At 40.3% G+C, this 13,988-nt stretch overlaps 1 long non-coding RNA gene across 1 annotated transcript; it reads left to right on the top strand.

Moving 5' to 3' along the window:
* Positions 1-6,965: 6,965 nt before the first annotated feature.
* On the top strand, positions 6,966-7,749 carry LOC103600755. Its single transcript, XR_551407.1, has 2 exons — positions 6,966-7,373; positions 7,566-7,749. It is a non-coding gene; the product is annotated as an uncharacterized LOC103600755 (long non-coding RNA).
* Positions 7,750-13,988: the final 6,239 nt, after the last annotated feature.

Genomic DNA, 13,988 nt, shown 5'->3' with positions numbered 1-13,988 from the left:
GTTGTCTATCAATGGACATTTAGGTTGGTTCAAACTCTTGGCTATCGTAAATAGAGCTGTGATAAACACGAGAGTGCAGGTGTCCCTTCAACATGATGACTTACATTCCTTTTTGTATATACCCAGCAGCAGCAGGATTGCTAGATCATATGGCAGTTCTATCTGTAGTTGTTTGAGAAAGCTTCATACTGTCTTCCATAATGGCTGTACTAATTTACAGTCCCCTTTCTCTGCATCCTCGCCAGCATTTGTTATTCTCTGTCTTTTTGATAAGGGCCAGTTTAACTGGGGAGAGATAATATCTCAATGTGGTTTTGATTTGCATCATTTCCATGATGCTTAGTGACGTCAAGCATTTTTTCATGTACCTGTTGGCCATTTGTGTGTCTTCTTTTGAGAAATCATCTCCTTATTCATGCACAATGTAGGGCTTAAACTCAGGCTAAGATGAAGGGTAGATTTCCTCCCACTTATGTGAGATTCTGGAAGCATCCTGTTGCCTTTTTATTCTTTGAGGAGAAACCATCCCTCTCTGCAAGAAGATGAAATCTCTTCAACTGCTGCCTCTTGCACTTTATCTTCAAGAATCAACCCTACAGCAACTTATCTGACTTGATTCTTTAAAACATTTCCAATTTCAACTCCTGGGATTGGTATTATTGGTATTATTATTTAGTATTCTATCCTTGGATCCTTAAAGACTGTGATTGTGAAGAGCTTCTTGCATGGTGAAACTTGACTAAATTAATGCAACAGGAAAAACTTTACTGTAAGGTAAAGAAAAATAAATGTAGTGAAATGGGGGAGGAATCTGCACTGAAAATTGGAGTCCAGAGAAACCACAGTCGGTGTGTTTGCAGCACTGTAGAAGGAACAGGTACCGTGTGTGAGGGGTCACAGTGATCTGACCTTAAGATAGAGGTTTCCTGCTGGGCAGAGGGGATTTGCTTCCCTGTTCTGATTTTGTGTTCACCAAAGAGCCTTCTGATTAATAACCCAGCTTCTTTTTCTCAACACGTTCATATTGGGAAGATCACCTGGATAGAAAACCTAAGAATTTCAAGCTCTAGAAAGGGAATATCTGAACCCCTCCATCATATATTAGTAAATTAATATGCTGACTTACTGGCCAGTTATATGGGATTTTGGATAGAAAAAGATCATCACCAGGAAAATCCAGTGTCTCATTTGTAAGGTTGAGGATCTGGACCTTGTTGCTTTGAGGTGCCTGAGAAATCCTTTCCTGGATCTTCTTTGGTGCCTCACCAAATTCCAGCACATTCCCCACCACGTGTCATCGAGGACGAGACTATCCATCAGGCTGCTGCTAGCTAGGTTGTAGGTTTTAAAGATTTTATATCTTTCTCTTCCTTACCACCTTATGATAGACAATAATTTCTAAAAGGAAGTGGAATAGAAGAAGTAGGATTATGTAGATTAACATGATGATTAAGAAAGCAAGGAAAAGCTGCAGGCCTTCTGAAATATGATTGGGAAATTGTTCTGATTCGCTGACGTGGGACTCGAATAACACCTCTCTGACCAATGAGGGCTCCCCACAGTGTTCCCTACAAAGGAGGAAAAATAAAGAAAGAAACTCACCATTAAAACCGGGCTAACCTCCTCTTTGAATAACTCTGACACGGATGAGGGAAAAACCCAGAAGGGAAAAATTTGAAAAGTTTACTTTAGGTTGAGAATTTCTAATTCCACCACTTTTGTGTGTGTGTTGTTGTTTGATAGACATGACAGCATCTCCTCATTATTATGGAAAATATAGGGTTGGTGGTAATTACTATCTGAATATGAATGGGAGCAGAAGTGGGCATAGCCTGCACTGGCCTTTCTTTGACAAGGTATAACTTTCTTCTGAATTTCTGTGTTAATTAATGCTTATTTAAAAACCACTTTAATTGGTAGTAAACACCTCAACTTTTTGTACTCATTAAAATGCAGCCATTGATGTGTGATGGATTTTTTTTAAAGCTTAATTAACTTTCCTTCTGTATATATAACCTATAATAATGACAAACATATTGGAAAAAATTACCCCTGCTTTTCCCCCTCTCTCCCTACCCCATCATAAAGACATTTTTAGCAGTGGTGCCTCACTTTGTTAACATCAGATACCATTAATTTGGCATTTTGGAGAAGAGTAGGTGGCAGGAAATCAAAGCATTTGAGACGTTGGTCATTTTTAAACCAAATACTCACATATCCACTGGGGAAATAGGCATTTTTTTTTAAAAGAAAGAAAAAGGTTAAAGAAACGAATACCCCCAATGACTCAAGACTTATCTTGAGTATCTTTTTGGAAAATATCGGATTTCTAAAATGTTCTTGGAAATGCTGCTTGGAGTTGTTTTTAATTGTGTAGGAACTGAGTAATACATTTCTCCCCTTTTTCATTAGCAGATGTAATTACTATTAAGATAATATAACTATCTTAGAGAACATTTGGAAAATAGGAAACTATTCTTAATAATCTCACTATCGTAACAATGACAGTTTTTAATTTTTCATAATCCCTTGCATTTGTTGTCTGTGTTAGTCAGGAAATTGCTGACCAGTGGAAACATGGCGGGTGTAGAGAAAAAGCACCAATTAAGCCCCAGAGCCTTATCCTGAAAGTTAAAGCATGAGAAGACCCTGATAGAGTGTTCTTCCTTGGAGAAAGTTTTCCAGGGCAAAGTTTTTAGACCTTTAGCAAGAAAATCATCTGAAGCTCAGCAAATTTTCGTAATAGAGGGTCAAAGGTAGTTTGCAGAAGAGGAGAAATTGTTTTGTGGTTTACTGTCGATTGGATGTGAAATTTTGCTTTTATCAAGGGGTGGGAGAAACAGGTGAGAGGGGCCAAGTCATGTGAGGGTCACAGTAAAATGTCGTCAGTCATTTACTGTCTCCTGCCTCTTGGTCAACAGGGAGACCAAGTCTCATTATGTGGTCAGGTTCTCATTTGTTCACTCCTCCAAATTACATAACTCACACTCACTGGCCATGACTACTATCAGTTTCTTGTGATTTTTGCCTTTGTAGTTGAATTTCAGTCATGTTTGAGTGAGTGGCTAACCAGAAGCGTTTAAGACAGCACAGCAAGTGACTTTGGAGACATTGCATATTAAAAGAATTACCAGAAGGCCTTGAATAATGCCTCTTAGTCAAGATCCTGCCCCACCTAAGATCAGCCAGAGCAGTTCCATCCTCAACCCAATGAGAAGTTTGATATCTGTAAACAGGCCTAACACTTTGTTCATTCTCTTGATTGACAAAAGTTTGATCTGTGGCAGCCATAATAACATAATTAGGTGAAGGGATTTTAAGAATCTCATTTTAGCAAAGCTTGAAGCCAAAAGAGAAGAGAAAAGATAGTTATGAAAAGAATGAGGAGAAAGAGAAAAATAAGAGTATGGCAGTCAGTGACTCCCTGTGGTGTAGATCTTGGTCTGAAGGTCATGCACAAAAGGTGTCTATGTCTAACCGTATGCTACTTGATTTGAGATCTTGCAAAAGCTGTCTCCTTTGTGATGCCATTTTCTTTAGAAGAATCCTGATGGAGTCTCAGCTTTAGATCTCTGGTCAATGTAAAAGTCCAGGATGTGGGTGTATGATATCTTGAATTATAAATCCAGTGGGGATGATTCCTTGGAATTTCACTGCAGTGTTTGTATTTAATGATACCTCATAATGTCCCTTCCAACAGGTACACCTCAGTTATAAGACCATCACCAACAGAAAGTACGCAAGGCAATTGTGATACTGTCATATGGAGATCAGAGTAATCCTGGAAGGTGCAATAGTTAATGGTCTCTCAGATTTGGATGGCTTCATTCTTTTCTAGTTTATAGGACTGGATTAATTTTTACCACTCAACTTTGACATGAAAGATTTTAGGGAGATCTTGTCTTATGTTTATGCTCTTTTATATCCATCCATGATCAAATTTTGATTCATATATTTCATATCATGTTGATAAATTAATTGATAGAGACTAAGGAGTCCCAGAATATGTGTTCCAAGGACAATCCTTAATTATTCAGTGAACTTTTGTTTTTCCTTTCTAGGGGTTGTGAAGTCCTTAACTAGATTATGCAAATCTGATCTTGACCAAGCATTGAAGTTATAAATCCATTGACTTATTCCCATCTATATTTAAAAAAAATTATGGATTCCCATAACAGCCAGCTGCCAAAACCAAACAAACAAAACCAAACACTGTGAGGATATATTGTCCAGTGAGAGGGATGTGTTTAGGAAGGGGTGGTGGAGGAGAGGAAAGGTTTAGTGTGGGAGGACTAGCAGAGCAAGAGGGAGGAGCAGGTTGAGGTTCACAGAACCAGAGTCCGGCCAACATGCAATTGTGTTGGGAGAGGGAGAGGAGAGTTCTAAGTTTGGATTTTAGATCCGTCCTGGTTTTTATTAGCCTTTCCTAATGAAGGAAGCAATTTTATAATTTTCCTCTTTATACCTGCAAAAAAATGCTGATCATCAAGTATTTGAAATATTTGAACCATTTGATTCTAAAGTGCCATGCACATGGGTTATTTTACTCATATCTGAAGTTAACCAAAGTGGCCACTGAAGTTCTAAATTGTTCTTAGTAAAATTCCATCAAAGCTTTAAATATCCGGTGGTGTTGGCACCATGCTTGTACATGTAAGGAGCCAGAAAAAGACTTGGAGTTTTATTGAATGGCTGGCAACTGTTCTCAGAATCTTGACATTATGCATACCCATCTTGTTGAGAGCCCTGAGTTGTGAAACAAATCAAATAAAAACTTTGCACCTTGGATAATTAAGAGGGAAGAACAAAGGTGCTTCAAGGTGAAGAAAGGCAAATACTATCAGGGTAGAACTCACTCTACTATCCAGTGCCTGGGACTTGCAGAAGACTCGAGGGGTCTCTTGCATTCTCTATCCTCTTCAGAGTGGTCTGGGGTGATCAGAAGTAGGTCCAGGCATTCGAGTCTTGGCATCAAACACTGTGGGAGANGTACACCTCAGTTATAAGACCATCACCAACAGAAAGTACGCAAGGCAATTGTGATACTGTCATATGGAGATCAGAGTAATCCTGGAAGGTGCAATAGTTAATGGGGTACACCTCAGTTATAAGACCATCACCAACAGAAAGTACGCAAGGCAATTGTGATACTGTCTTATGGAGATCAGAGTAATCCTGGAAGGTGAAATAGTTAATGTTCTCTCAGATTTGGATGGCTTCATTCTTTTCTAGTTTATAGGACTGGATTAATTTTTACCACTCAACTTTGACATGAAAGATTTTAGGGAGATCTTGTCTTATGTTTATGCTCTTTTATATCCATCCATGATCAAATTTTGATTCATATATTTCATATCATGTTGATAAATTAATTGATAGAGACTAAGGAGTCCCAGAATATGTGTTCCAAGGACAATCCTTAATTATTCAGTGAACTTTTGTTTTTCCTTTCTAGGGGTTGTGAAGTCCTTAACTAGATTATGCAAATCTGATCTTGACCAAGCATTGAAGTTATAAATCCATTGACTTATTCCCATCTATATTTAAAAAAAATTATGGATTCCCATAACAGCCAGCTGCCAAAACCAAACAAACAAAACCAAACACTGTGAGGATATATTGTCCAGTGAGAGGGATGTGTTTAGGAAGGGGTGGTGGAGGAGAGGAAAGGTTTAGTGTGGGAGGACTAGCAGAGCAAGAGGGAGGAGCAGGTTGAGGTTCACAGAACCAGAGTCCGGCCAACATGCAATTGTGTTGGGAGAGGGAGAGGAGAGTTCTAAGTTTGGATTTTAGATCCGTCCTGGTTTTTATTAGCCTTTCCTAATGAAGGAAGCAATTTTATAATTTTCCTCTTTATACCTGCAAAAAAATGCTGATCATCAAGTATTTGAAATATTTGAACCATTTGATTCTAAAGTGCCATGCACATGGGTTATTTTACTCATATCTGAAGTTAACCAAAGTGGCCACTGAAGTTCTAAATTGTTCTTAGTAAAATTCCATCAAAGCTTTAAATATCCGGTGGTGTTGGCACCATGCTTGTACATGTAAGGAGCCAGAAAAAGACTTGGAGTTTTATTGAATGGCTGGCAACTGTTCTCAGAATCTTGACATTATGCATACCCATCTTGTTGAGAGCCCTGAGTTGTGAAACAAATCAAATAAAAATGTAAGGAGCCAGAAAAAGACTTGGAGTTTTATTGAATGGCTGGCAACTGTTCTCAGAATCTCGACATTATGCATACCCATCTTGTTGAGAGCCCTGAGTTGTGAAACAAATCAAATAAAAACTTTGCACCTTGGATAATTAAGAGGGAAGAACAAAGGTGCTTCAAGGTGAAGAAAGGCAAATACTATCAGGGTAGAACTCACTCTACTATCCAGTGCCTGGGACTTGCAGAAGACTCGAGGGGTCTCTTGCATTCTCTATCCTCTTCAGAGTGGTCTGGGGTGATCAGAAGTAGGTCCAGGCATTCGAGTCTTGGCATCAAACACTGTGGGAGATAATCAACCAGAGCATTGTCAGCATAAGCCTTTGTTCGGAATTCTGCAGCATGAGAAGACGCTGAAGGATGTTCTGCCTTGGGAAAGAAGGATAATACTTCTGTAGAGTTTGAGTAAGAGGAGTCCGCTGAAGCTCAGCTAGTGTTGGAAGTAGTTGGTCAGAGATGGGTCTCAGAAGTGGGAGGGATCATTGCATGGTTTAGCAGTCATTGGTTAGGCAATTCAGGTTTACCAAAAGGGATGGGGAAAACAGTTATGGGATAAGGTCGAGTGAGGGTCACAGTGTGCATTTTTAGTTCTTTAGGGTCTTTTATACAAGGGTGCTTACTATGGTGACAAAAGAGGTAACTAGTGTGATGGGCGAGGAGTGAATAATATGCGGAGTCTTCAAAAAGTTCATGGAGATATTTTTGTATTATCTTTCAATTCCATTTTTCCATGAACTTTTTGAAGTATCCTCACCGGGAGAAGTATCTTCCAGGTGGCTCTCTGCTCAGCAGTTGTTTTCTTTACAAAGGCAGGGGAAGTTGTTGATTCTTCCTTCCTTTTAGATACATCAGCCCCATCTTTACCCTGCTTGTGCCACAAACCTCCTGAAGCATCATGGAGAAGTGACGTTAAAACCAAGCAGCAACAGGTAACAGAGATGGCAGTACCACGCAGAGTTTCAGAGAGGACATCGGGCAGGACCAAGCCTGCTTACATTTTCAGAATGCAGTGGTAACAGTTAGATAGAGAAAGAGCCCAAGCTCTTGCAGGCAGCTGACTGAAGGCGCACAGAATGATAATGGAGCTTCACTTAAATGATGACTGGAAACGAGTCTGCAGTGTTTGACCTTCCTGCTGAGGCCACGTGAGGATTTGCTCAGGTAATGTGAGGGACGCCCGGAGAGACAGGAACCTGTTCCTTGTTCAGGAACCCATGTGTGAAAGCGCAGTTTACTGCCTCCGTGGCCTTTCCACTCAGAGTGTAAGAATCTTAACGCACATGTTCACTGTGCCTGCCCAGTCCAGGCACCTCTGCTTACACTATCTGAAAACAGTCTCTTTATCTTTTACAGGGCTTAAATCCAGTGCCAAGGATTAGCTGAGACTACCTGAGACTGCATTGTGGAATGAAGTAAATGCCATTTAAATGAATAGGGAATTTAAGCACAAATGTTCAACATACCTAGAAATAACTACATGTGGTTTAGTTTCGATGTTAATTTCCCATCCTTCCTCATTAAACCCCTGGCTAAGAAGCTCCTTCTCTCTCCAGCTTGTATTGTCTGCTGATCTTACCCTCTGAGCCCTGCAGTCCCTGTCCCAATCCTCAGCCTGCTGTCAGAGCTCGGCTGCCCTCCTGAGACTTTACGTCTTCTTGTGTTGGATCCCTGAATTCCTGGATCCCGTGTCTTTGTCTTCCTTGTCCTGGTACCTTTCTAAATAAGGATGCCTGGACGTATATACTTCCTTCAAATTTGATAGCTTGGCTAGGTATAAAGTGTAAGCTGGAACCATTCCACTCAGAATTTTAAAGCCAGTTCTCCTGGATTTTTGGCCTTTTGGACAATTTTTTCTTTTTTTTCTCTTTGAAAGCTCCTAGAATCTTTTCTTAATTCCCATTGTTCTGAATTTCCCAATGATGAGGCCTTGGTAGGACCTTTCAATCTGGAAATTTATAATTCCAAGCTTTCTAGTAGCCACATTAAAAAGGTAAAAAGAAGTAGCTGAAGTTAATTCGAATAATAGATTTTATTTAACTTAATACATTCAAAATATCATTTTAATATGTAACCAATAAAAATAATTAATGAGATAGTTCACATTCTTTTTTCATACTGTCTTTGAAATCCCATGTGTTTTATACTTATAGCACGTTTCAATTCAGACACTAAATTCTTTTTCTCAGATGCAAATTTTCAATAATTAATGTGAAATATAGTCCTACCAAAACAATAAAGTTACAGAAAAAATATTTTACACTGCTTCAGTTTTTAAATTTAAGTTATTTAGAATTGAGTAAAGGTATTATTTCAGGTCTCCAGTTGCAAGAGCCACATTTCAAGTGCTCAGTAGGCACATGTGCCTAGTGGCCACTGGCTGCATATCGGGCAGTGTAGCTCTGTCCCGTCCAGCTTCAAGGGGAGAAAACATAAAGCTCACCTCTTGATTGGAGACGGGGTTAACATTTTAAAGAGAATGTGGGACCAGATCTATCGAATGGCTGTTTTTGGAAAATACAATCTGCCACACCCTCCCTTTTCCCCTTGGTTTATTTGCTTTGGTCTCTATATTTCATGGTACAGACTTTCCTCTAACACGATCACACTAAGACTGAAGCTCTCAGAGGCTGGAAGCTGTATGTGGGGGAAGTCTGTCCATTGGTTGACTGTCAATTGCAGGGGCCAGGTCATCTTGCACCACAAATCAGCATCTGTAGGTTGTCTCTCTTAGGTCAGATGCTTCCGAGAAGAATCAGTCAGTCTCCTTAGGGTATATAAACCTGGCTGTCCATGTTCTGGAGGCATTGGAAGTGGTGGTGATGGTGTAGATGTTCAACAAATGCCATGATTTCAGTAAAACATCTCACCTCCACCCTCTCTGTGCCTGGTGTCTCTATCAGAGACTCTTTGATCTAATTACGCAAAGAATAAACCTCCAGGGCTTGCTGGGTTGGGGAGGAATCTCCTGGGTGCCACAGGTAGGGTGAGGGATTGGCGCATTTTCCTCTTTCAACTGCAGCCTCACTCTGCTTTCTGAGGAAGGTCTCTGAGCCCCTCTGGGGATTCTCCTGTGAAGCAATCCCATCTCAGGGGATTGTACAGACTTTTAGGTTTCATGTTTTTTTCTACTCTGCTAAGCCACTTGTCACTCACATATCCATTTTTCATTCCCTAAATATTTGGAGACATCTGGTGTGTGCTGTCTTCTCCTCTCTGGTTTTCATTGTCCTTTGTATATTCCTTTGTGTATTATTTTAGCAGGGTTTTAGGAGGAAGAAGAGAAAGTCTTAAGGAAGGAAAGTCCCCATGCCCTGCTAATATGACAATGCCCACCAGAATGAATGTCAGTGCCATTTGGTGCTCTAGAACTTCTAGCTGTTGGGATCAACAACTGTGCTGCCTTTAAAGTTAAAATTTAATGTGTAATTTCACTATAAATTGCACATTACTAATGGACAAAGGCCAACAGTCAGGCAGTCACTAAATATTTACTGAGCAGCCAAGCATTGTCCACGCTGTGGGGACGCAGTGGTAAACAAGGCAGAAAAGACATGTAGTCTAGTGCTTCTCAAACGTTTGCATATGCATATCACTGGGGATTTGTTAAAAATGCAAATTCTGTTTCAGCAGATTTGGGATAGGCCTGAGATTCCACCAATGAATAAGCCTTGCCCCTCACACACAGAGCTTAGTCAGTTTCTGAGTGCTTCACTCTGTGTGATCAGAAAAAAGTCTCTAACATGAAAGATGAACTTATTATAAACCTTGCTTAAGAGTAACAGACTCTGTCCGGCTATGCTTTTACAATGTCTTTACTCAGCCAGAAGTTGGCCGATGGTCATTTGTAAGTTTCGGCATCTGTTGCGTTTATTGTCTCCTAGAATCTCAGGATTCAAAGAGTCCTAAGAAGTTATCTAATCCAATCTAATTTGTAATATTGACATCCCTGTGGGTTAAGCATCAGCCCCCAATCCCCCAAGGACATTGGACCACGTCTTCATGTTGAGAGCCCCAAGGCAGGGTTGATGTGTGGCGGGAGATTAACTTGCCCACTGGTCTAACTATGGCTTGTCCTCATGTGGGTAGAGCTTTGACCATAAGCATCACCTATCTGTCTTAGTTGTTCCAATGTCCTTCCAGACACTTGTCTCTAAGACCAAGGCTGGGGGGAGCCCAGGGACAGAACTCATGTGATATGCTTTTCTGTTCTTGACACAGTGTAAGTATTCAATGATGATAGTAGCTTATTTTTTAAAATGTATTTCATGTACTGGATCTGTGATATTTAAAATATTGTCCATGTACGTCCTTCCAGACACTTGTCTCTAAGACCAAGGCTGGGGGGAGCCCAGGGACAGAACTCATGTAATATGCTTTTCTGTACTTGACACAGTGTAAGTATTCAGTGATAGTAGCTTATTTTTTTAAATGTATTTAATGTACTGGATCTGTGATATTTAAAATATTGTCCATGTACCAGGAAGCTTGTGAGATGCTCAAGCCTTACCCCAGATCTACAAAAACAAAACTTGAATTTTTGACAAGATCTTCAAGTGACATGCATGCACACTAAAGATTTGAGAAGCAGGGACTATATACCTGCTCTGCTTTGTTTACCACAAAACTTGGTCAGAGCTATGTCAGTGCTTGGCACATGCTGGCTGCTCAGTAAGTGTTTGTTGACTGGCTGACGGTCGGTCACTGCCTACAGTCTTCAGCAAGCCAGGCTGCAGCCTGAATAGTGGGGTCTCCACTAATGCACTCCAGATCAGTTCCAGGATGGGAAGGAAGGGAAAAGATAAAGAAGCCCTGGTGCCCGGGAGCTTTAACTTCTTAGAAGCCTCAGTAGCAATAGCTAGTGTTCCCTTGACAATTCATTCTAGGATTTTCCAGACTGAAACTGAACTATGAGATCTCCCCATTCCTTCAGCAATCCTGGAAACACAACACCGTGTCAGACTACTTCGAGCTCTGGGGTGACTTGGACATTGGAGCAGATTTCACGGATGCCTGGACTCCATGGTCTTCTGGGCAAGTCTGTTGAGGGAGACGGTGGCACAGGGGCTATCCCAGAGGACTGGAATGTGAGGCTTGGCTTCCCCAAGCACATCCCATGCCTGGCAGTGTGTCCCCTGACAAAGGCAAGTGTACAATGTGCCAAAACCCTGGGGAGGCCAGCACCTAGCTCCCGGCCATGCTGAATTATTTTAAGAATTCCTGTGGTTTTCTCTCTCCTCAGGATTTCAAATGAGCTAACTTGAGGATAGCTTTACATTGCCAAAAGACTTTGTGAATAATTTAACTATGAGGCTCTGAATAGTGTTATGATAATATTTTTATTTAATTAATAATATATCAGCTGAGAAATATAAAACTAAACCATCCCCTCAATAGAGCTATTATACCAAACATTAATGACCATTGTCTAGGACTGAGTTTAGAAGGTATAGTTGGTTAAGCCAAAGCTTTCCTCACTCCAGAACATACCCTGGAATAATTAAAATCACCGAAGCCCTGGTACAAATTTATTTTACTTAAAATAGAAATTTTCTCCTAATTTAGAATTATATATATTCATTAGAGAGAATTTGAAAAATGTAGTCATTTTCAAAGAAGAAATAAAAATTACCATAACCCACCACTCAGAGATAATCATTGGTAACATTTTAAATATATTTCCTTCTAGTCTTTTTTACGCATGTTATGTATTGTTCTATAGAACTGAGATCATTGTGTTTCCGACTTGGGCTGGTTCACCCCTCCTTGAGCAACGAGTGGTCCCCCACCCCTGGGAGGTCACCATTTGATGCAGAACTTAGTGTGGACACCAGACCGGCACAGCGTACTATAGCCCAGAACTCCTGGGCCCAGCGGTCCTCCGGCCTCAGCCTCCCGAGTGGCTGGGACCGCAGGTGTGTGCCACTGCACCTGGCGAACTGAAATTAGTTTTTATAGAAAATTTTGCATCTTTTGTTCACCTCACATTATGTTGTAAGCATTTCCACGTGTCACTAATCAGTCTTTGAAAATACCATTTTGCTTTACCCATAATGTTGTATTACATGGTTGTCTCCTGTTTTTGTTTCTGTGGTTGTTTTTTTTTTTTTTTCATGATTCCTCTTTCGCTGATCACTCAGACTGTTTCCAATTTTTGCTTTATAAGTAATGCCATAATCACCTTTCCTGGAACCTGTCCTTGGGAAGCAATCTGAAATTCATGTAAAATCCTTGTTATTGAATCAAGTTGGGATTTGAATTTAAGACTCTTGCTGTCTATTTGCAAAACCAGTATTTGGAATGAGGTTGCCCTTTGCTCTGGCTTTATGGGACCAGTTCTTTGAAATGTACAGTGTCAGAAACCCCAACTCCAATCAGTTGAGTGTTCTGCTTTAGCTCATCTTAACTCAACGTGAGGGACATGGTGTCCATGGCTGCTTAGGAGGAAGGAGTCAGAACACAGAGTAGGACAGTGGAGAAGACTTAGGGGCGAAGGCTGCGGGTTCCATCAGATGATGTCTGTGTTTTCGGTAATATTGACATTAGATAAGAACAGATCTCACTGGCTAAATGTATTACCATAAGTTACCAGTACTAGATTCCACATTGTCTCTTAAAGTGATACACAGTTACAGCCTTTTTTTTGTCAAAACTAGGCACGTGGCCCCACCTAATTGCCAAGGTTCAGGAAAATGTGATTCTCTATAAGTCCAGGAAGAAAAGAGAACTGGAAATATTGGTGAACATTATGTCTACCTGAATTAACAACAACAACAAAATCTTAAAATACAGTGTATTATCAGCACAGTAATTAGAGAAAAACATCATTATTGAATATGTGCAAGCAACGTTGATAAGTGGTGAATCACGAGAGCACCTGTTACATAGGCTTTATGTTTCTAACAGAATTTGTTGTTTACAAATATGTGAAGCTGTATGCCTCATGGTGACAAAAACTGCATCAAATTAACCTGCATGTCATGATGGAGCTCAATACAGGAATCTCCTTACATTTTCACATACAGATTGCGTCAGTAACACACTCACAAGGGGAGTGTTAGGCGTTAGGTGATGTGAAGGGATGTTAAGCTGGTTTCAGTTTGTGTGCCACGTCTACTTAACTGGTAGGAGACTGCTTGGAACTCGATGGCTGTGCTGAGAAGAGCTAGAAAGCAGCATCTAGGCTCATTGGGGAAGAGTGCAGTGATTCATTCATTCAACAAATATCCACAAAACACTTACTACACAGTAGGCACCATACCAAATGCTGATGCTTCCAGCCCACATGGAACTTACAGCACCGATATAATTTATTGGCATCTGTCATGGGATGTGTACATGCGAGTGGGGGTGAGGTGAAGAAAGTGCAGGTACATTATTTATTTCCTGTTTTCATTCCTGAGCCAGTGGGACTGTGCAGTGGCCAGTTAGTGCCAGATATAAGCAACAGAAGTATAGTCGTCCCTCTATATTCGCAGGGAATTGGTTCCAAGACCCCCCCATACCAAAATGCATGGATGCTCAAGTCCCTTATATAAAATAATGTAGTATTTTCATGTAACCTGTGCAATCCTCCTGTATACTTTAAATTATCTCTAGTTTACTTATAATGCCTAATATAATTATATGCTATGTAAAGAGTTGTTTTGTTGTATTTGTTGTATTGTAAAAAACAACTGTATTGGTTTTTATTTATATTATTTTTATTGTTGTATTATTTATATATTTATTTTGGGGGGGAATGTTTTTGATCTGCAGTAGGTTGAGTCCTCGGATGGG

This window comes from Galeopterus variegatus, unplaced genomic scaffold (genome assembly GCF_000696425.1).
Source record: "Galeopterus variegatus unplaced genomic scaffold, G_variegatus-3.0.2 Scaffold3450, whole genome shotgun sequence".
NCBI lineage: Eukaryota > Metazoa > Chordata > Mammalia > Dermoptera > Cynocephalidae > Galeopterus > Galeopterus variegatus.
The sequence above is the reverse complement of the archived record's forward strand: the minus strand, read 5'-3'. Positions and strand labels throughout refer to the sequence as shown.